Below are 22587 nucleotides of genomic sequence, written 5' to 3' on the forward strand. Positions count from 1 at the left end.
ACTGAATGTTTCGAAATATAGCCAATAAGAATAATCTTCTTTTACTTTAAACTTTGTAGAATGACATGTAGTGACAATGTTTCTTTCGCCTCTTCATCATAAGTGATAAGAATCAGAAGTTTCAATAATTTCTGTAGATATTTAAAATTATATATTTTAATATAGTATCATTTTTATGTGTAATATGTGGGCACACCTGATTTCTGTAGGTGTCCAGCGAGAAGCATGTGGCCCGCGTTTCGTAATTTGCCCACCCCTGCTCTAGATCTATCTTTTTAAAAGGCTATTAGGGTTGGTTTTGTTTTTTATTTAGACCAAATATAGAATTTGTGTGATTTTTGAAAATGATTTATATATAGACTGCGACCTTTTGGGGAAATTCCGAAAATAAAATAGAAAGTTTTGACAGAAAGCTTGCTGTATTTGCGAATATCGGTGGTCAGGCTATGAATCTGTCAAAACCGGCTCATAGCAAGCGTCTAGGAGGTGAAAGGAACCTGTATAGGACATTTATTTCATGATGATCAGTACGGCAGTTTAAGAGATCTCTTGATCAATGAGTTAGTGGTAACTTATCTATCTATCTATCTATCTATCTATCTATCTATCTATCTATCTATCTATCTATCTATCTACCTGTCAACATCATCATCAGTATCATCTCTTACTCTCTCTCTCACTCTCTCTCTCTCTCTCTCACTCTCTCTCTCTCTCTCTCTCACTCTCTCTCTCACTCTCTCTCTCTCTCTCTCTCTCTCTCTCTCTCTCTCTGTCTCACTCTCTCTCTCTCTAACTCATAAACGACTTCGGAAAGATAGGAAAAAGAAATGAAATTGACCTGAAACTATTTAATTAGAAACCATTGGATCTAGATCTTACATTAATTAATAGGATATTCGAAGGTTATCTTTTTTACGCGTCGGAAAATGGCTTCATCTCTACTTAAAATGTGAGCAACATTGTAGCTAGCCTTAACACCGACTCATTTTCATATCTCTATTTGGTAAAATATTCCCATCGATCCTCCAATCTCTAGACGTAGTTTAATTAACAATCTTTTTATTCACGGCTCCAATCAAGAATGTCTTCGTATTTGTTTAATAATGCCGTTTATCTGTTAATCTTTTTTTTTTAAACAGCCACTCTTTCTTTACAAACCAAATATGTTGGCTTATTCTCATGTTCCACAGAAAAGTAAAGATCCGTTCAACTTTTCCAGGTAGATTCTACATTCAGAATAGCATTTCTTAAACGCACAAATGTTAAATGTAATGGTACCAATCCATCAGAGAAAAACTGAGAGCCGTAACGTAGGTAAAGATACTCTTTTCAACCTTTTTTATCGGCCCCCGAAAGGGAAAAAGACGCTATTAGTTTTGTGTGGTCTGTCTGTCTGTCCGTCCCGTTTAGATCTCGTAAACTAGAAAAGATTTTGAAAATCCTACATCATTATATTTTAGACCGTTCAAAGTTCTGATTCAACGGCTACTTTTTTATTTCTTTTTTGAAAGCGAAAAATTTAATCTTTAAAATCAACTATGCAAGCATTTTTTTTTCATAAAAATATGCCATTTTTACAACTATTTACTATTAATAGTAACAAACACGGGCGGCTATTTAGTAAGGGAGATGACTTTTTTAACACCACACAGGATCTGTCAACCTTCTTTCTCCATTCTTCTCCGTCATTTGCCTTTGATAGAATTTCATCATGATATTCTTTCTGAAAATATTGAAACCTGTCTTTTTACCTGCCTGGGTGGACCACTTCGGCGTTCATTTTAAGTTTGTGTTTCAACAAAAACTGTCTTTGTAACCTTGTTTTTTTTTTTGTGTTGTTTTTTTTTGGGAGGGGATTTTCTCAACTTTGTGCCGATATCTCGGCGGGCCAAATGATACCACGTCGCTGTACGGATTTGGCCCGTGGGTCATGTTTGGGGATCACTAATGTAGGCTATATTAAAAATGAAAAAGCCTGTTTATATTGGCTGATATTATTTCATTTATTATTTCATTCATCAGTTACTTTTTTTTTTCGTATACTTTTCGTAAAAGGAATTTATTCCTATTTATAAAACACACACGCACACATAGCACACTCACACACAGACGTATTGATCAATTAAGTAACACCAACACTTGGATGTGACCCGCATGTAGATTACTTGATAACTGTGCAGGAATGTCTGACTGTGCAGTGAGGGCTTTTCTGAAACCTTCGGCTCTATTAATAGACTCGTCATATCTAGGTCAAGTTCATGACCACTTACGTCACGTAACCTCTGCGCGCTGTAACCCTATGTCACTTCTGCTAACGGGCGCCGTGTGTGTTGTTGTCGTCTAGGTGTGTTCGGAAGTGATCGCACCGTGTGGTAGATTCTAGAGTGTCTTTGATTGTTGTGTGTTTTGACTTCTGCTATGCCGATTGGAAACTTATTAATGATGCAGAACAGTTGAACTTCTTAGTGAAGACCTAAAGCACTGAGAAGAGAAATAAAAAACCCAGACTTCTATCATTCTTTAGATCTAGATCTAGTTTTCTATGACTTACATAGCGTCTAGAGTCTAGAACTCTATAGATCTTGGCATTCTAGGGTGAGAGTCAAGTGGTTACATAACGTGGAGTTACAAAAAAAATACTTGCCACCGTGTCAAGTGTCTAGAACCTACGGTAAGTGCAGACAAAATGCTTAGGTCTACTTTAACTTTAGAAAAGGTGTAGTGTATAAATCATAGGTAGATCTAGAGAACTAAGTTTATTGATCATTTTCCAATAAGTCTAGGTTACTAGGTAGACCTCTGAACAGATTGCAATAAGTTGAACAACCCCCCGTTTCTTCTATTTATATTATAAATGAAAGTATATTTATATACATGTACTAATATAGACTCCTGGGTAGGTTAAATTAATTATACTAGGTCTACTCTACATTAATATAGACTCCTGGGTAGGTTACATTAATTATACTAGGTCTACTCTACATTAATATAGACTCCTGGGTAGGTTACATTAATTATACTAGGTCTACTCTACATTAACCATTGTTCATACATAATGTAACCTAAAACATGTTTTCACTTGTACTTCTGATTATTTTTTGTAAAAGAACTGTCTCGGTGGGTTTTTTTTTTTTTAATATCTTATAATCAATGTATGTAAATATTCTTAAAGCACCAAAAAAAGAGGCGGGGGGGGGGAGATATGGGTGCTACAGTGAGTACATAGATCAAGGAGGGTCAACATAACATGTAACACACAATAAAACTGTAATAAGGTACCAAGATTACTGAGAGAAGAAGGTGAAGCAATTCAAGAATATATGGCGAAACATAAGCCCCGAGAAGGACTTGAACCACCTACCCCGAACGAGACGGATCTTTATAGTAGGCCTCACCACTGACCTGCAGCATCGCAACCTGTGTGCAGCGATCAGGTATCCTATCAGCCTAACATCTAGCCTACCTAAACCATCCGGATTTCCAAAAAATATCTTCTAAGTCTCAAGTTGTATTTATTCTCCTTAAATTGCGTAATAGATTGATGAGATATTGCCTCTTGCTTGCTGTTCAATATGTATAGAGAGCTAGCCGGTATTGTTTTTCTCATAAAAATATACTACTTTAAAAACAATACACTTAAGTATGGTGGTTCATATTATTAAAGGGAAATATTTATCTATTATTTTTTTTTTTTTTATCATTCATTGAAACTATTTTGTCACTTGTCGAAAATGTTATAAAAATATATTTAGTACTTTTTTTGTGTGATTTCTAGTGCATTATATTATCTACTAAAAGTTAACAGAAATTTTGTTTGTTTAAAAGAAAACCATCGAATGTACATTGTATGTATATATCTTAACATATTTTTTTAAACTAGATTTGGTTGGCAGGACATTGTACATTATGTGTAATTGGTCGCAGGCAATTCACATATACAATATATATTTAGAGGGCGGTAGGATTGTGGTTGTTGGTAGCTTTTAGTTCATAGCTTCTGATATTTGTTATGAAAAATGGCAAAATCTGTCTATTTACAATGCCGACCCATCGGAGCTACATCAGAGTTTGTGTGATAACAAAAACAAAGACTCTCTTTGTAATCTTCTTTTTTTTTTAAATAAAATATTCTAGACATTGCTTATCAGAATTAATAGCATTCTATTCTACAAGACTTAGTTTAAAGTCGACAATCTGTACAAAGCAATTCTAAATCTACGTCACATAAACAGGTTCGCTCCTTCTTGGAGGTGAATTCACCAACCTTGATCAGAACTATCGACCTAATTACCCCTAAATAGGAATGAACCATAACGGTGTGGGCCGCACAGCATAGTGAACTATTTAAGTACCATTACCTTGATGTTAATTTTGTCATTTGTGTTATTGTCTGAAGTCCAAGCTACGTTACAGAAAATGTTACATTACGTATGGATGTCAGTGGGTACTACCGGGAATCCTATAGCTTGGATGTTCACCGTGCTACACTGTATAACGAGATGCTATTTACTAAAATCTTAATAAATACAAGGAATCTTTTACTCTGTTACAACTTTTGTACACGTTATTTCTCTCACTACCCATTCTCGATAAGTTGCTTTTTGTTGTTGCTTGTTAACTGCATACATATGCAATAGAATTTTGTTTTGTTTTCTATGTCCCTTCAACAGTTTTTTTTTACTGAGCCCCAGCACTTAATAAGTTTTTCTTTCTTCCTTTTCAAACATTGTAAACTTTTGTGTTCAATTAACAATTAATTCCAAGAAGCAGAAAAAAAAAGGGGGGGGGCTAAGTGTGTAGACAAAACCACCACCATTGTCCCTTTGTATTTTGGACCGATGGTGCACCACTCATGATCTGCTGACCATGTTTCTTTGACAGACCTGTCCATTCCTTGATATTGTCTTCCCATCTCTCATTTTGTCTGCTTCTCCTTCATTACCCTGGAACTTATCTTATCTTATCTTATATAATACAGACGTTACTTCAAAAAAGAAGATGATTACGTCCTACGCCTCATGCATTTAGTCATGCATATTAACCAATGACTTAAATTCTGCCAAGTCACTGGTTTTCCTGGCTAGTTCAGGCAACCCATTCCATGCTCTAATAGCACTAGGGAAGAAGGAGTATTTGTACAAATTTGTCCTAGCATATGGGACGAGGAATGTGCCTTTATCTTTGTGTCTTTCAGAGTATTTTATTAAATTGTGTTTTTGTATTTGAAGATTATGGTTCAGTGTTTTATGTATGATTGCTACTTTACTTTTAAGCCTTCTGTCCTGAAGGCTTTCTAAATTTAGTGATTTTACTAAAGGTGTAATATTCGTTTGTTATGAATCGCAATGCTCTATTTTGTGTCTGTTCTAGTTTCTTAATGTTTTCTTGAGTTGAGGGGTCCCAAACGGAGGATGCATATTCTATTATTGGCCTAACCAAGGTTAAATAACATTTTAGTTTTATGTTCTTATTTGATTTATAGAAATTTCTTTTAATAAATCCTAATGCTTTGTTTGATTTTTTTGTAGTTTCATCAATATGTGGATTCCATGACAGTTTTTCATTTATTATAACACCTAGGTATTTTGCGTTTTTAGTTTGTGTTACTGGTTTGCCATGAATAAGATAAGTGGAATTCATTTGTTTTAGTTTTTTTGTTACTCTTAACAACTGACATTTTTCTGGGTGGAAAGACATGCTCCCCACAGAAAGGTTTTTGCGAGCCCTAGGAATCTTGTGATATGTTCGTAAAGTCTTATCTTGCTTTTTGGATCCGATGGCCATTGTGATCCTGTTTTTCTTTCCTCGTATGGTCTTTCTAGTTGATATATAGAATCCTTTTGTAGCATCTTTATTCCGTGGCAAGACTCCCGACAGACAGTTTTTAAAGCATCTAAACAAAAATTGCATGTCACAGATCCGTTTAATCCAGTATATTCTCAACATTTATCATGTGCATCAACATGCGACACATTTTGAACAGTCCAATGGTTCCCAAACTTATTTGTCTCGTAGACCCCTTGCCATTTTTTTTCTGGTTTACGGTAGACCACCTGCTTAACTTATATTACATTTTTGCAAATTCACCAATTCCATTTTTTTAAAATTATTTCTAACTGAAGTGCGTCGAAGAATGAAAAAGTAACTTAAAGCCACATTTAAAGATCAATTTTTTTTATTGATAAAGTTCTAATTTCAACTAATTAAAAAACAAGTAATACTGGAACGACTAAACACATTGGAAATGTGTGTGTATTTTGCAGGTTCATCAAACATGGCTACGGATATTAGTTTCATAAGGAAATTTGTTGTTCTATGAAGTAGTCCTTCAAACGTTAAATATGAATTAATTTATAATTTTGCCTTAAGTATCATTGTATTTCGCAAAGAGCAGTTTCTCGTGTATTTCTTGATCTTTCACGTCTGGCTCAAATATTGGGTCCGCGGAACTGTTTTCATTAACAGGAGTAGGGGCGAAGGGAGTAACTGGCGCCTAAACGACTAAGCTTTGGGCAGGATGGACTCATTATCCTTCGCTTGCAACCCACCTAGCAGAAGGAAAATTGAATTAAAACCTCTGCTGCCTTGCAGCTAAACCCAAACACGGAGACCCTTAGACAGTTTGCAGCACACAGCCCTACACCCTGTCAGAATCTGTGACCTCTGTATGTGTCATTTGCAAAACTATGACATAAGCATAAGAAGCTTTTAATGTTAAAACTCATACCCATGATCTGCCTCTGAACTGCATTGCTCCTTTAAAAACAGCTTCTCCTTATGGTGTTGAAGAGAGATTTTGTGGTGTCTGTTCTGAACTTTATCTTTGAGAGTTCGAAAGTTTTTCAAAACTTTATCTTTTTATCAGGGTGACATCATCTCAAATGGTCCTCCAGCGTAATTAGTTTCATATCATCATAAAAGTCACTTAGGCAATCGCTTGTTTGACAAGGAAGAAATGAATCCCAGTTTTAAATAAATTTTAAATAATCTTTTTGTTAAAAATCAGTTAAATGTAGACAAAATGAAGCCATTTAAATCAGCATTGAAATTAAATACAACAATTTTTCGTTTGATTAGCAGGATAAATATTTAAAGGATTAACTAAGGTAGAAATAATATATTCGTGTATGAAATAATTACCTGCTTAAATGAAATTCATTTTCGTAGACCCCCGTGGACATCTCATAGACCCCCAATATATGTTAACATTTTCGTAGACCCCTTGGAAGTCTCCGTAGACCCCTAGGGGTCTATATAGACAACTTTGGGAATCACTGATCTAGACCTACATATCACATCAGTACAACTAGTTGAAGGCAGCGGGAAATAAAGTCTCGGGAACGCGTTAACACAGTCAGTGCTGACTGTAGACGTCAAGTGCAATATCACAGCGTCATGGCGATGTCTCGTGCAGAGTGATACTGCCACCCCCAAGGACACTATCATCCTTGTAGTGATACCGCCAACATACTCAAGTCCAGTAACTGATCAGATATTCCTTCAGTGTTCAATAGATATCGATTCTGATTTTATTAGCCCAATTGTGTTGGCGTGTAAATCAAATGTCTCAAACTATTACTACTGACGCGCTCCTACAACACCCCTCCAAAAAAAAAAGATCATGTTTGCGCCGCTCTTTGCTAGATAGGGGGGTCTGGTGTTGTAAGTACTCTCAGCGGGGTTCATGGCAGAGCCCCGCCGCAAAGCATTTTCCTGCTTTAGGAACTTCAGAAATTAATTTGTTCTCTTCTTCGACGCACAATTTCTCCTTGTAAGAAAAGCGTAGCAAAATACTTCTACAGAACGAATGTACAGCAGTTAAAAATGTGGACTTTCTGGTGTAAGAAAGACAGACAGACTGTATAATCGTATTAGCGAAGACTCATTGAAAAGTATTCTAAAGTATTCTTTTCGCGAGACTAATTCGTATTTAGAAGGTGAAGCGAAGTCATTTAATTTTTTTTTTCAAAATGTGACATTGAATTGATAGCTAAAATGAAAATAAATTATATTTTAGTCCTTGAAAATATAAAAAAAAAAAAAAAAAAGCAATCGCACCTCCACCCCCTTATGAGCTTCCCACCGTCTGAGATACGCTGGAATCAACTAAAGTCCGATATCTAGAAATACAAGCGATTCTAATTTAGAAATATATTTCTTTAATTCCTTGGTGGCATAAAGGGAAAGAGAGGGAGGGCCGTGACATTTGAAACTTGACTTGACATCAATTAATATCTCTGGTTATGTTCTTTGTCCTTGTAGAAGAGAAACATCTAGAATCTAGTGGTGAACAAAATGGGAAACGTGTGAATTGTGTCATTCGAAAATTTCTTTTGAACTCCATATGTAATATTTGTACAACTGATCATTTTTAGCGCCCGTCTTCATTTCTAGCGCCTCTTCTATGAACGTCACGATTTGGTGTAAAAAAAAATATTAAATAAAAGCGTATTGGTAATTACATTTCACAATTACCTGTATAAATATTTACCTTTAAATTGGCGAAAAGGCAATTTTTGGTTTTCAGAAAACGAAAGCTGTGGTTTTTTTTTTTTTGCGGTATCCGAATTTCAGCATTCATGGCCGAACAGCAATCTCTCCCTTAGCGAAGTTGTCTTCAGACTAGGAGAGTCACGTTCCTCTAAAGTCTTGGCCAGAACAGTAGCCGAATAGATCTAATAGAACTCGGAGTCTGGTCCTCATGGAAGATTCAAGAACCGCGGACACTATTGGGGATGTGACCGAGGCCATCTCTAGTGACCGATTTGAATAAAAGAAAAAAATAATTGCCGCCAAATGCTTCGAAGGGCCGGAAGGTTTGGGTAAGAGATGCTGCACAAGAGTCACTGTCTCCTGCGTTCTCGTTGAGGACTCAGGAAGTAGATATAAAGTCTTGACATATGTTGAATGAATGTCATTTTAAACAGTTACTGAAGGACTTAGAAAGCAGCCTACAACTATGTATGCATATTACGTATAGACATATTAACATTATGTAAAACAAGATTTAATGGGCTGTTCGTGTTGATACGCAACCTTATACTGAAATGCAGTGTTAATTTGCAACGTAACGCGTGAGTACACCTGAAAACAGTTTCCGCCCTTTTATTATCTTATTCTTCTCATTTGTTCTTTCTTGTTTTCTGATTTAGTTGTTCACTATTCTGCTCAAAAACTAAAAGTAGGCTTAGCGAAGATTAAATATCAAACAGGATCTGGAGTTCTTTTAATTTATCCTTATTATTATGTAGTTTATTTATTATTCCATATGTACCTTGAAAATCTCGAGATCAAAACTGTCTAGAATAGTCTTGACCCGGTATCCGGGTTTCAAACTAATCCGGCCCTCACCTTGCGGTTGTGTCTTCCAGCTGGAGCTAGATTAAGTAACATCACGATATTCTACGACACTTGGGAGGGGGAGGGGGAACCGGTTTTTGTATTGGCCACTAATGGACACACACATCCCTGATAAAGTCGACGGATTACTGCCAGCTTTCTTGTGATAGTAACCTGTTATCGAGTATATAATATCCAGTACAAAAAGGTCTGGCAGAAACTATTGTGGTGCTGTCATCATGTGAACATCAGCTGTTAGAGTTCATGTGTGTTGCACTGACTCTCAAGACGTTTGTTGTTTTCTGATTGCGGTACAGTTAAGGTTTACTTTTCAAAGCGATTTCAGTTTGATTTGGTAAAAGAAAAATTAAAAAATACATTTAAAATAACAAAGCTTTTATAAGGGACACAACTGCATATTTAGAGGCAAAGCTCTTAATACTGTATGATTTATTTTCCCTTTTATATACCAAACAAAATAAATTAATGGATCAATATTTTAAATTGATTCATGTTTTGTTAAGGACAGTAAATAATTGTTTCAACTTGATCCGAGAATGGAATGTGGGAGAATAACGTGTCCACCAGACGGAGTGAGTTCAAGTCAGATTTGTAAAACAAAAGTCAGCCAGTGGTGCCTGTTTCCCACACGGGCGTCAACGGGCGCATCAACATTATCAATAAAACCGACACTTTGCTTCATTGTACACTGCGCCTGAAGGTTCCAGGGTCAGGATGTTGCCCTCGTGCCTTAGTTTGGTCATCACAGGTCTTAGCGAACCACTTGTGCATGCAAAAAAAAAAAATTTTTTAAATCAAACAACATAAATCTGATCCCATTGTCTGTATTGATGACAAAGTTTCAAGCCTCAACGGCTAGACCTACGTAGCACACGTACGTTATAAAACAGTGTAGTTAAACAAAAAACTGTAGTTTATGGGTTTACCCCCATTTTATCTAAGACTCAACATCAATCGACTTTCTATCTTCGAGCATAAAACATGACAGTCTCACGTGTTGACCAAAGTGGTAAATGAATACTGTGGGATAAGCTACAAGGTAAGGTGAATGCATCTTGCTGCAATAGATCTAGATCTAGATCCGGACCAAAGTTTGTGCATTCAAGTTCAGTGTCACTGATCTTGAGTTCAACTGTATGTGTGTTTAGAGCAAGCAATGTCGATCTAGATTTTCAACTGCTTTATCTGCATCTATGTGGATATAGCGATGGTTTTGTTCGATTATACTCAGCCGTAGTTTCACATTGGGCTCACCTTTTGAAACCAGGTGTGTTCAGACTGAAGACAATTTCTTAAATTAGAGAAAAAAAATTCCCGATTTTAGGTAGATCGTAGATCTAGTATGTTCGCGACACATTGAATTATTGATTTATAAAAAAAGCAATGCGTTCATTGGATCAGTTGGAATGTCGCTACTATTGAATGGGCTAATGTAGAAGATTAAAATATATACTCCATAGTCACTATTGACACTTGTGGAGAGTTATATAAGTGGTGTTGTAACCCTATCACTTGAAGATCGAATAACTTTGAATACAGATTGGAAATGTTCATAAAATGGAGGCCAATCCGTTATAATCAAGCTTTTTGGTGTGTCAAACAGTTTTAGGAATTTCATCTGGATTTACAACTTTGTATGTACGAAAGTAAATACTTTTAAAAATTATAGTATTACAAGAATATTTGTTCATTTCATTCTAATTGATGGTTGTTGTTTTTAGTAAATCGAATAACAAAAACGTATTAAAGGTTTAAAAACGGCAATTTTTTTTTAAATGTTATTTTCATAGATGACATAGAGCAAGCTTGTTGGTGTTTCTGGTGTTCAGAATAGCGCAAGTGTTGATCTATTGTGTAGTTTAAAAAGGGTTAGGAGGATATTTGTGGAAAAAAAACACACAAAAAAAACATTTTTTAAAGCTTATAGCACAAATGTTAATTCTATAGCAGACCAAGGGATAGGTGAAAGTGGAGGTGAGGCTTGGTGTGAACCTGGCCTGATGTCATATAATGATTGATCTAATTCTAATTGTTTTGTAAAGCGTCAATCTCTTATTCAAAGTCTTAAGAAAAAACAAACATTTCCGTAAAAAAAAAAAAAAGGATTAAGAGTCCTATGGGTGCAAAGCCACATGGCGGTTAAGGATTGAATAATGTAAAGTAATACCATTACTACCCACTGATACTTGCTACTATTAAAAATTGTTTTAAATTATGTTCCACTTATAAGCTTATTAAATAGATTTTTTCTCTTTAAAAAAAAATTATATTTTTTTTTGTAAATGTAATAGTCAGTATGACAGTTACTTACCTTAGCAATACAATTGTAAAAAAAAAATATTTTTTTTTTTGACAAAAATCTAAAACCGTTTGCATAAATGTGTTATAAATATGGTAAATTTAGTCATCTCCCTTACTAAATAGCTTCCTATGTTTGTTACTAATACAGTTAATAGTTGTAAAAAATGGTTAATTTTTATGAAAAAAAAAACTGCTTGCATAGTTGATTTTAAAAATTAAATTTTTCGCTTTCAGAAAAGAAAAAAGTAGCCGTAGCATCAGAACTTTGAATGGTATAAAATATTATAATGTCGGATTTTCAATATCTTTTCCTGTTTACTGATCTAAACGGGACGGACGGACAGACAGACCATACAAAACTAATAGCCTCATTTCCCCTTTCGGGATCGCTTATAAGGATATTTTAAGCACAAAACATAGGCTCTAGTATAATTCAAATCGGGAAGCGATTTTCCTTTAATTATAAATCAGTTATATATTTGCAGTTTTGGCGAATATAATGTAATGTTAGTAGACTCCCGGTAAAATTTAATACATTAATAGCTTCGTCTTTTATCCATATATTTCAGGCTGTTGTTTTGCCAGTGTTAAAACATGGGGCCGATGAATGGACATTCCAATGGCCTGAAGCTGGACAACTAGAGACAATTTATCCATTTCGTTGACACAAACAAACAAATGGTCATTTGAGACCTTTGTCTTGAGAGTTTTATTTAGTAGCTGGTTATAGAGACTTTCAAACTAAGGAAATTAGTGATTACACTGAAGACTGTCTTGGAAGTTTATATTTTGTAACTGGTTATAGAGACTTTCAAACCAAGAAGACCAGTGATTACACTGAAGACTTGACATTCAAATTACTTCGAACTTTGATAAGGACTATTAACAGATGCTGAAGGATTTATTTCTGGAACGAATTGAACATAAGGGAGGTAAGTTCAAGATTTTGATCATTGCTGCAATAGCTGAATGAACAATGTGTCGCATCCATGGTCGCATCTGAATTGATGTGTAGAAAATTGTTATATCATTATGTGGCAAAGTTTCGTATCTGTATCAATGTGTAGTGAATTGTCGTATCTATGTATAGCAAAGTTTCGTATCTATATCAGTATGAAGCAACGTTTCGTATCTGTATCAATGTGTAGTGAATTGTTGTATCTATGTGTAGCAAAGTTTCGTATCTTTATCAGTATGAAACAAAGTTTAATATCTGTAGCATTGTGAAACTGTCTTGTCCCTATGATTGGGGTTTCCTTAAAGTGACAACTGCATTATAAAACCAGACATCCTGCGTATAATTTTATTATCCCCCTTTACTTGTTTCAGAACTAATGATTTATAATGGCCACGATAAGAATGTTATTCTTCGGCGTTTCTCAATCTTTTGTTTTGAAACTCCTCTCAGACTCTGTTGACAGAGCTTTTCGTTTAGTACCGCTTTCCTTTCACTGTGAACCTACTAGCTTGAACATTTCTCTCACAAGCCTTGACTAAACATTTCATTTACTAATAGAACTTCATTTTCTAATTTTTAATAATTATTCAGAAACACTAAAACTTGTTTTTACTGCTTTAGGAAAAATATTAAAATGACTTGAACGTCCTTCGACTCACACAGACACATACTACATATTGCCTCTCCTCTGGGGCTGTAATACCCATGGTGAGAACTGTCTTTAATAGAAAGTTGCCAGGTTATATGTTGGTTAGGAAAAGGGGGTGTGGGTATTTCATTGACAGGGACCACGGTTTTCTGTTCTAGGTTAATGTTTATCATCCTATTAACAAAAAGCTTTCCTATAGATCGCCAAGTCTGAAATGGTTACTTACGTTTTGAAACATATCTTTTCATGCTTACGATAGTACGTTCGTATAGACACTAAAGCCAGTGTTTTATTTCATTTGGTTATAAACTGAATGTAATAAAAATATGTCTCGGGCGAAAAACTTTGGTACTATTTTATTTGTGTGTGCGTACTACAGAACTCCGGTGCACATGTCCTTAAAGGTGTTTTCCTATCCCAGTGTTATTAGTTTAAGATAGTCACAATGCAATAGTCACTTAGTCCCTATAATATCCAGGTGGATGGGTTTAAGATAGTCACAATGTAATAGTCACTTAGTCCTAATAATATCCAGGTGGATGGGTTTAAGATAGTCACAATGTAATAGTCACTTAGTCCCTATAATATCTAGGTGGATGGGTTTAAGATAGTCACAATGTAATAGTCACTTAGTCCCTATAATATCCAGGTGGATGGGTTTAAGATAGTCACAATGTAATAGTCACTTAGTCCCTATAATATCCAGGTGGATGGGTTGTTTCATCAGCGCATATCCTGTTTCTCCCGCTGTTTATACACTGTGGTCTTACATGGCTGACATTCCTGATTCACCAGGGAATATGGGTCTTAAGAAAAAACTACATTGCTCCTCCTATACAAAATTTGATAAATCTTTTAGAACATCTAGATCTGAATTGTTCTAACAAGCAGTTATCTTTTTTTTTTTGTTACAAAGCTTCTATCAACTCTGTTTGTTTGTCTGGTACAATTTTTGTACACGTTATTTCTCCCACACTCATTCTGGGATCACGTTGAATCTGTACACAATTATTTGTTGTACATAACAAAACACGAATCAATCAAAAAATTAACATATTAGTTAATTAATGATTGGTTATTAAATATTTTGTTTGGTATCGAAAAAGGGAAATAAATGCTTCTTATTGAGAGATGGGACTGTATATGTGGACTGATTTTACATACGGTTTTGTACACTTTTTCCTCTCACTTCCCATTCTCGGATCATAGAAGAAATTTGGCATAATTATTTATAATCGATGACAATACATGAATCAATTAAAAAAAAAAAAAGAATTAGTTAATCATTTAAGGGTAATTAATTATTTTTTTAAATAGAAAATGGGAGCTTATTCATACATTATTGAGATATATGACGATTAGACCCCTATTCGGCCTGCGGGTAATTTTAATTTTCAACTCTCACGTCGCTTGCCATATTATTGAAAAGATATAAAAAATGAAATATACAAGAAACCATTTTTAAGACGGAACTGCAAAATAGCGGCGTATTCCACGCTACCGGTCGACTATCTATATATAATTCTCTTCTTCGCTCAAGAGTTATTTCTGCGGATAGAGTTATCCCACGAACTTTACGAGCCTTGCGTGTAGCGAAGTCATACAATATATCATTAAAATTCTATTTCCTACATAGATCACGCTAAATAGCAAGAATTACCAAATGTTTCAATCTATCTACTAGAATTGTTGAACTAAAGTAATTCTTCATTTGTTTGAGGCGCGATAAGCTTCTTTCACCAGATTCCAAAATTACGGGATAATGCCGTTTTTTTTTTTATCGCGCCTAGGATTGGCATTTTCCTTATTGAATGACACCCCAAAATGACAATTTTTTCTAGATCTATATATTTCAGGAGATTCGTAATGAGTTTTCTAAATATTTAAATAATTTCCGGATATTTCCAGAACTTTTTCGTACATTTTGCAATTTCAGGAGATTTTCAGGAGCTCCTGGTAAATTGACAGGAGGCCGCGGAAAATCTGTTATAAGTTATACATTGGTTTAATTTAATAATTTATAACCTAGAATTAGCGCGGGTCCTATGAAAGTGTGGGGCCTACTGCGGTCGCATAAGTGTGGAGCCCACTGCGGTCATATAAGGCCGGCCCTGCATAATAGCGGCGTATGCTACACCGCCGGTCGACTAGTTTATTTTATTAATCGAAGTTGGATCATTCTTTCTTTACATTGTCATACGAGAAAAGCTTCAAATGCATTCTTTCTTTCAGGACACATTTCTTCCATCACTACTAGCAAACATTCGCCGTCGAAAATGGCTTCATTGCTCTTTATAAAATATAAGCAACTCTGTAGCTTGCTCCTACCGTCGACTTTTCTCTTCTCAGAAAATATTTCCGTGAAACCTCCCATCTTTAGGCATAACATAGCAATCTTTTCTTCGCTCTGAAACAAAAAACAAAAACAAGCGTCATATTTGTTCCTGTCTCTGGTTTCATAATGCTGTTGAATGTTGTGTTCCTCAAAACCAGCCCTACTTTCGTATCGTGTTCAAAAAAAAAGGTAAAGATCTGTCCACGTTTTTTTATTTTTTTTTGTATTTTCTACTTTCAGTGATCCGCTTTTCTTCGCTCTCTCTCTTATTCTATTAACGCAGTAATGCTAAATGGCATTGTAGCATTGGCGTCAATAAAAAAAAAAAACAGCGACTCAAAATGATACAGAAATGATGCCTTGTGTTACACACGATGCTAGGGACAGGCTAGCTCAAGACAGCAGTAAAATTCCAAGATCCAAAAATAATTGCTATCTCGTCTCTGAAGAGGTAATCATTGTTTTCTTATCAGAAACAAATTAATCTGAATAGAGTTCAATAGACTAACAATGGTTAGACTAAAAGAATATTTTTTTTTTCAAGCCCTTTTTTTTTTGGGGGGGGGGGGGGGAGGGGGATTTTCTTTGTGCCGAAGTATCAGCAGGCATTACTGCTCTACAACATGTAGGCTACTACGTGTAAATAAGACTTCTTATTCAACCCCCCCCCCCGAAATGAAATCCCCCCCCCCAACCGCAGGGGGGCGGGGGCATCGGAATTTAGTGACTGATTTTTTGCTTTGATTTTGTTTATTTTAGGTGAGATTTTAATACTAAACTATCACTTGCCCTAGCACAGCAAAGGAGGTTTTGAGTTCAAAACCCCCTACCAGGGGGGTTTTGAGTTTAAAACCCCTTACAGGGGGGTTCGAGTTTAAAAACCCCTACCAGGGGGGTTTGAGTTTAAAACCCCTCCTACCAAGGGTTATTGCAGTTAAATTTCCCTCTTCTATAACACAAAAAAAAAATGCAAACGATAATATCCCAAATTTCACAAGCACAGGTAAGGAAGATATTGATTTTTAAACCGCCTCCAAATTTAAGATAAACCCTCTCTTCAATATAAAAAAAGAAAATTACACACTCAAAATTCTATGACTATGGCTACCAAAGGGGTTTTGAGTTAACCCCATCCCCCTCTTCAGTAGGGTTTGAAGCTAAAAAATAACTCTTCAATACCCGGTATAAAAAAACGCAAAATACGCACTCAAAATTTTATGAGCCTTGCTAAATGGGGTTTGACTCAGTTTTGAGTTTAAACCCCACTTCAGCGGGGTTTGAAGGTAAAAAATACCTCTTCAATATAATAAAAAAAAGAAAATTACAAACTCAGAAATCTATGAGCGTAGCCAAAGGGGTTTTGGGTTTAAACCCTCCGCAAGCGGGGTTTGAAGCTAAAAAATACATCTTCAATGTAAGAAAAAAGCAAATTACGCACTCAAAATGCTATGAGCGTTGCCAAAAGGAGTTTTGAGTTTAAACTCTCCTTCAGAGTGGTTTGATGCTAACAAATACCTCTTCAACATAAAAAAAGCAAATTACACACTAAAATTATTTGAGCGTAGCCAAGACAATTGAGGGTTTTGAGTTTAAATCCCTCTCCTACAGATGGCTTTTTTTAAAGTTTAAAACTCCTCCAGATGGTTTTGAGTTTAAAAACCCCCTACAGAGCGTTTTGAGGTGGAAAACCTCTATCTTCAATATTATTTTAAAGCAAACTACAGTTACTAAATTCTATGACCGTAGCTGAATGGAGTTTTGAATTTTAAAAAAACATAACTCCAGAGATTTTTTAGTATAAAACCCCCAAAAGATGATTTTGACGATAAAACTTCATTTTTCGATATAAAATCTAAAGCAAACTACAGTCAATTAATTCCAAGAGCGTATTAAAGAGAGGTTACACATTTCTACCAATGGCGGGGCTCATTTAATAAAGTGCAGTGAATAGTCATCTGCCGAAATTGAAAAACACTAAATGTGGCTCGACAAAGATGGCTAAGACAGATTTTAGGAGTCAGTTATAGAGATCGGGTGTAAATCAAGGAAATCCTATGCCGAACTGGAAGTCGACCCTTTAGTAAGATTATAACAGAGCGTCGCATGAGGTTTGCGGGACATCTTCTCCGACAAAATGAATTAGGCATAAGAAGAGTACATCCTAGTACAAATTGGAAACAGCTTGACGGCGAATGCGCGGGAGGGTCTAAGTTAGTAAGAATAGCACATTAGGTATTTTAAATAAAACTTTTTAATAGCAGGAAAATGCACTGTAGATACCTCAGAAAATGCATTTTGTTGGCTTTCAATATCAAAAATAGTGCTTGGCGGCGGGGCTCCATCCCGCGCTTGGGGAGCTCCTAGCGCTCCCCCAGACCCCTTTTTGGCAATATCTGGGAGTCTACAATTTTCCCACTAACTCCAGGAGGAACCTATTCTAAGGCACAATAAACGTCTTCCTAAAGAATGAAGGGTCAGAATGTAATAAAGATTATACACACACACACACATACATACATATAAATATATTTTTTGGCCGGGGGGGGGGGAGAAAAAAATCCCGCCAAACCCCCCCCCCCCTCCCCGAAAAAAAATCCTGGCTACGCCCATGTTCTTGACCCAGATCTCTGTACTAGGTGTAAATACGGCGACTTGATCTAGACCTCTGTACTACCTGTAAATACGACATATGGCCTAGATCTCCGTAGCACATGTTCATACGGCTACTTACCTAGATCTCTGTAGTATATATACATACGGTAACGTGACCCAGATCTCTGTAGCACATGTTCATACGGCTACTTACCTAGATCTCTGTAGTATATATACATACGGTAACGTGACCCAGATCTCCGTAGCACATGTTCATACGGCTACTTACCTAGATCTCTATAGTATATATACATACGGTAACGTGACCCAGATCTCTGTAGCACATGTACATACGGCTACTTACCTAGATCTCTGTAGTACATATACATACGGTAACGTGACCCAGATCTCTGTAGCACATGTACATACGACTACTTGACCTACTTGTGAGAACATTGTAAAAGTCAAGACAAGTAGAATCATGTTTTTTGCTCTTGTTTTTTTTTTTCTCTACCTATTTCTATCTTGTCACCTTACGTTGTCATATCGACCTAGGTATTCTGGTGTCATGGCATGCTCTACTTGCAGACAGCCTTGAAGCTAGACAGGTTATGCATATTTAAAACCAGCCCGAAGACAGCTAAATCTTTCTTTCTGCGTATTTCTCTGTCTCTCACTTCGTCTCTCTCTTTCTCGCTCTGTGTCTTTTTCTCTTCATCTCTCTGTTTGTATTATCTCTCTATATGTGTCGCTGTCTCTCTCTCTCTCTCTCTCTGTCTGTCCGTCTCTCTGTCTGTCTGTCCGTCTCTATTCGTCTTTCTCTCTCTCTTGATCTCTCTCTCTCTCTTTTCATATTTCTCTCTGTCTCTCTCTCTGTAATTCTCTCTCCGTCTCTTTTTTCTTCTCTGTCTTTCTCTGTCTCTCTCTTTATCTCTTTCTCCATCTTCTCTCTCTCTCTCTCTGACTGTCTCTGCCTTTCTCTCTCCGTCTCCCTCATCATCATCATCATCATCATCTCTCTCTCTCTCTCCATATCTTCCCACTCTACTCATCCTAACCAACAAGGTTAATGTGTCTCGCGCCACACTTCTTGACCAGGTGAAAAAAAAAATTCATAAAAAACAACAACAACACCTTCATTACTAACGAACAGAGTCAATGGTCCATGGCTGCTGTAAATATACTTTATGAACATTGTTCATTTTTCGCATGGTTAAATTTACGTAGCTAAATGGGACAATCAGTGGGTGCATATCTATGAATTAAATAGTATGACTTTATTAACAATGAAACAGCAAAACACATTTATTTGATTTAGACGCGAACCAGCTAGTGTTCAGTTGATTTAAAAACAATTCCTTTGTACAAGTGTCTTGGTAATGGAAGAAAGACTACGCACGAACATAACAATTAAGTGCTTTTAGAACTGATAAGTTGAAGGTCTTCTTTCTGGAGTGGCACTAACCGCTTGGCTACCTATCCAGAGGGACCGAGTTCGAAACCTGATTTGTGTTTGTTGAACGCTTAGAGGAAGCACACTTTATAACTGTATGCACACTGCAGGACGATTAAACACTTTATACACACTGCATGACAATAAAACACTTTATACACACTGCAGGACGATTAAACACTTTATACACACTGCATGACAATAAAACACGTTGTACACACTACAGGACGATTAAACACTTTATACACACTGCAGGACAATAAAGCACTTTATACAAACTTCATGACATTTGAACACTTTATACACACTGCAGGACAATTAATCACTTTATACACACTGCAGGACGATTAAACACTTTATACACACTGCATGACATTTGAACACTTTATACACACTGCATGACATTTGAACACTTTATACACACTGCAGGACGATTAAACACTTTATACACACTGCATGACATTTGAACACTTTATACACACTGCAGGACGATTAAACACTTTATACACACTGCATGACAATAAAACACTTTATACACACTGCAGGACGATTAAACACTTTATACACACTGCATGACAATAAAGCACTTTATACACACTGCAGGACGATTAAACACTTTAGACACACTACATGACATTTGAACACTTCATACACACTGCAGGACGATTAAACACTTTATACACACTGCAGGACGATTAACACTTTATACACACTGCATGATATTTGAACACTTTATACAAACTGCAGGACGATTAAACACTTTATACACACTGCATGACATTTGAACACTTTATACACACTGCAGGACAATAAAGCACTTTATACACACTGCATGACAATAAAACACTTTATACACACTGCAGGACAATTAATCACTTTATACACACTGCAGGACGATTAAACACTTTATACACACTGCATGACATTTGAACACTTTATACACACTGCATGACATTTGAACACTTTATACACACTGCAGGACGATTAAACACTTTATACACACTGCATGACATTTGAACACTTTATACACACTGCAGGACGATTAAACACTTTATACACACTGCATGACAATAAAACACTTTATGCACACTGCAGGACGATTAAACACTTTATTCACACTGCATGACAATAAAGCACTTTATACACACTGCAGGACGATTAAACACTTTATACACACTGCATGACAATAAAACACGTTGTACACACTGCAGGACGATTAAACACTTTATACACACTGCAGGGCAATAAAGCACTTTATACACACTGCATGACAATAAAACACTTTATACACACTGCAGGACAATTAATCACTTTATACACACTGCAGGACGATTAAACACTTTATACACACTGCATGACATTTGAACACTTTATACACACTGCATGACATTTGAACACTTTATACACACTGCAGGACGATTAAACACTTTATACACACTGCATGACATTTGAACACTTTATACACACTGCAGGACGATTAAACACTTTATACACACTGCAGGACGATTAAACACTTTAGACACACTACATGACATTTGAACACTTCATACACACTGCAGGACGATTAAACACTTTATACACACTGCAGGACGATTAACACTTTATACACACTGCATGATATTTGAACACTTTATACACACTGCAGGACGATTAAACACTTTATACACACTGCATGACATTTGAACACTTTTTACAAACTGCATGACATTTGAACACTTTATACACACTGCAGGACGATTAAACACTTTATACACACTGCAGGACGATTAACACTTTATACAAACTTCATGACATTTGAACACTTTATACACACTGCAGGACGATTAAACACTTTATACACACTGCATGACATTTGAACACTTTTTACAAACTGCATGACATTTGAACACTTTTTACACACTGCAAGACGATTAAACACTTTAGACACTCTGCAGGACCATTAAACACTTTATACAAACATATAGACATTATCACACTTTATACAAACTGCAGTCTGCTGGATACTATCAAACTTTCTTGAAACTCCTGGACAATAACACACTTTATACCCTCTGCAGCACATTAACACGCAGTAAGCACATTGCAGCACTTATGAACACGTCATCGGGGTCAGTGTAATCCAGGGAAATCTCTCTGTAAGGTCTCTCATTCCACCACACACCCTGCTTTCCTGCCCCAAACCACCAGAAGCACTAATTGAACTTAATCTGTTCTTCAATCAGCATACCCGTAGATGTGTTCGTGGTATGCTAATTGAGTCGCCCCCCCCCCACCACCAACCTCCTTTTTTTCTCTCTTTCATCCACACCTCAATAATTCTTCAACTAACCTATTTTGAGACGTCCCTATGTGTGTGTGTGTGATTGGAGCTGGTACACGCGCGTGTTTGTGTACACAGTGTAGTAAGTAGATTGATATAAATCAGATCTGTACTTCCCCCCGCCCCAACTTGGTCAAGTCATTTAATCAATTAACTATGCCTTACTATGCGATAGTTTACATACTGTGTTCCACGAGGTCTGAATAGGTGTTCCACAAACTACTGGAATAGTTCACTAGAAGGCCACCACGGAAATGATTCTCTCTAAATACAAAAATATTGAGTGAGACATTTTTTGCTATATATTCATAATGTGCAAAGTGTTCCGTTTAAGAAAAAAGTTTGAGAAACACTGCGATAGTTTATTGGGCTATGTCAAAAATTCTTGTGCACATTGAACGGTCTTTTTTATAAAGCAAGAGAAAAAAAAAGAGGTGGGGGGGGGGCAAATTATCAATACAATAATTAAGTTGACTTAACACCCATGTTTTTTTTTTATTGTTTCGGCACGCGGAATTTAAGTGCAACAAGGTATTTTTAGTTTGCAAAACTAGGGTTTTTTTTCTCGTGAGGATGAATATATATATGTATATAAAAAATGGGATTCCACCCAGACCTT

At 36.1% G+C, this 22587-nt stretch overlaps 1 protein-coding gene across 3 annotated transcripts in view; it reads left to right on the top strand.

The window, feature by feature from the left end:
* The first annotated feature begins 2321 nt into the window (after positions 1 to 2321).
* LOC106079856 (basic helix-loop-helix ARNT-like protein 1) overlaps positions 2322 to 22587 on the top strand; it is a 157019-nt gene continuing 136753 nt past the window's right edge. For all 3 annotated transcript variants that reach the window (XM_056045011.1, XM_056045012.1, XM_056045010.1), the window contains exons 1-2: positions 2322 to 2671; positions 12231 to 12593. The gene's annotated coding sequence lies outside the window, so the exon portion shown is untranslated. The remainder of the gene's footprint in view (positions 2672 to 12230; positions 12594 to 22587) is intronic.

Source organism: Biomphalaria glabrata, chromosome 10 (genome assembly GCF_947242115.1).
Source record: "Biomphalaria glabrata chromosome 10, xgBioGlab47.1, whole genome shotgun sequence".
NCBI classification, from domain to species: domain Eukaryota; kingdom Metazoa; phylum Mollusca; class Gastropoda; family Planorbidae; genus Biomphalaria; species Biomphalaria glabrata.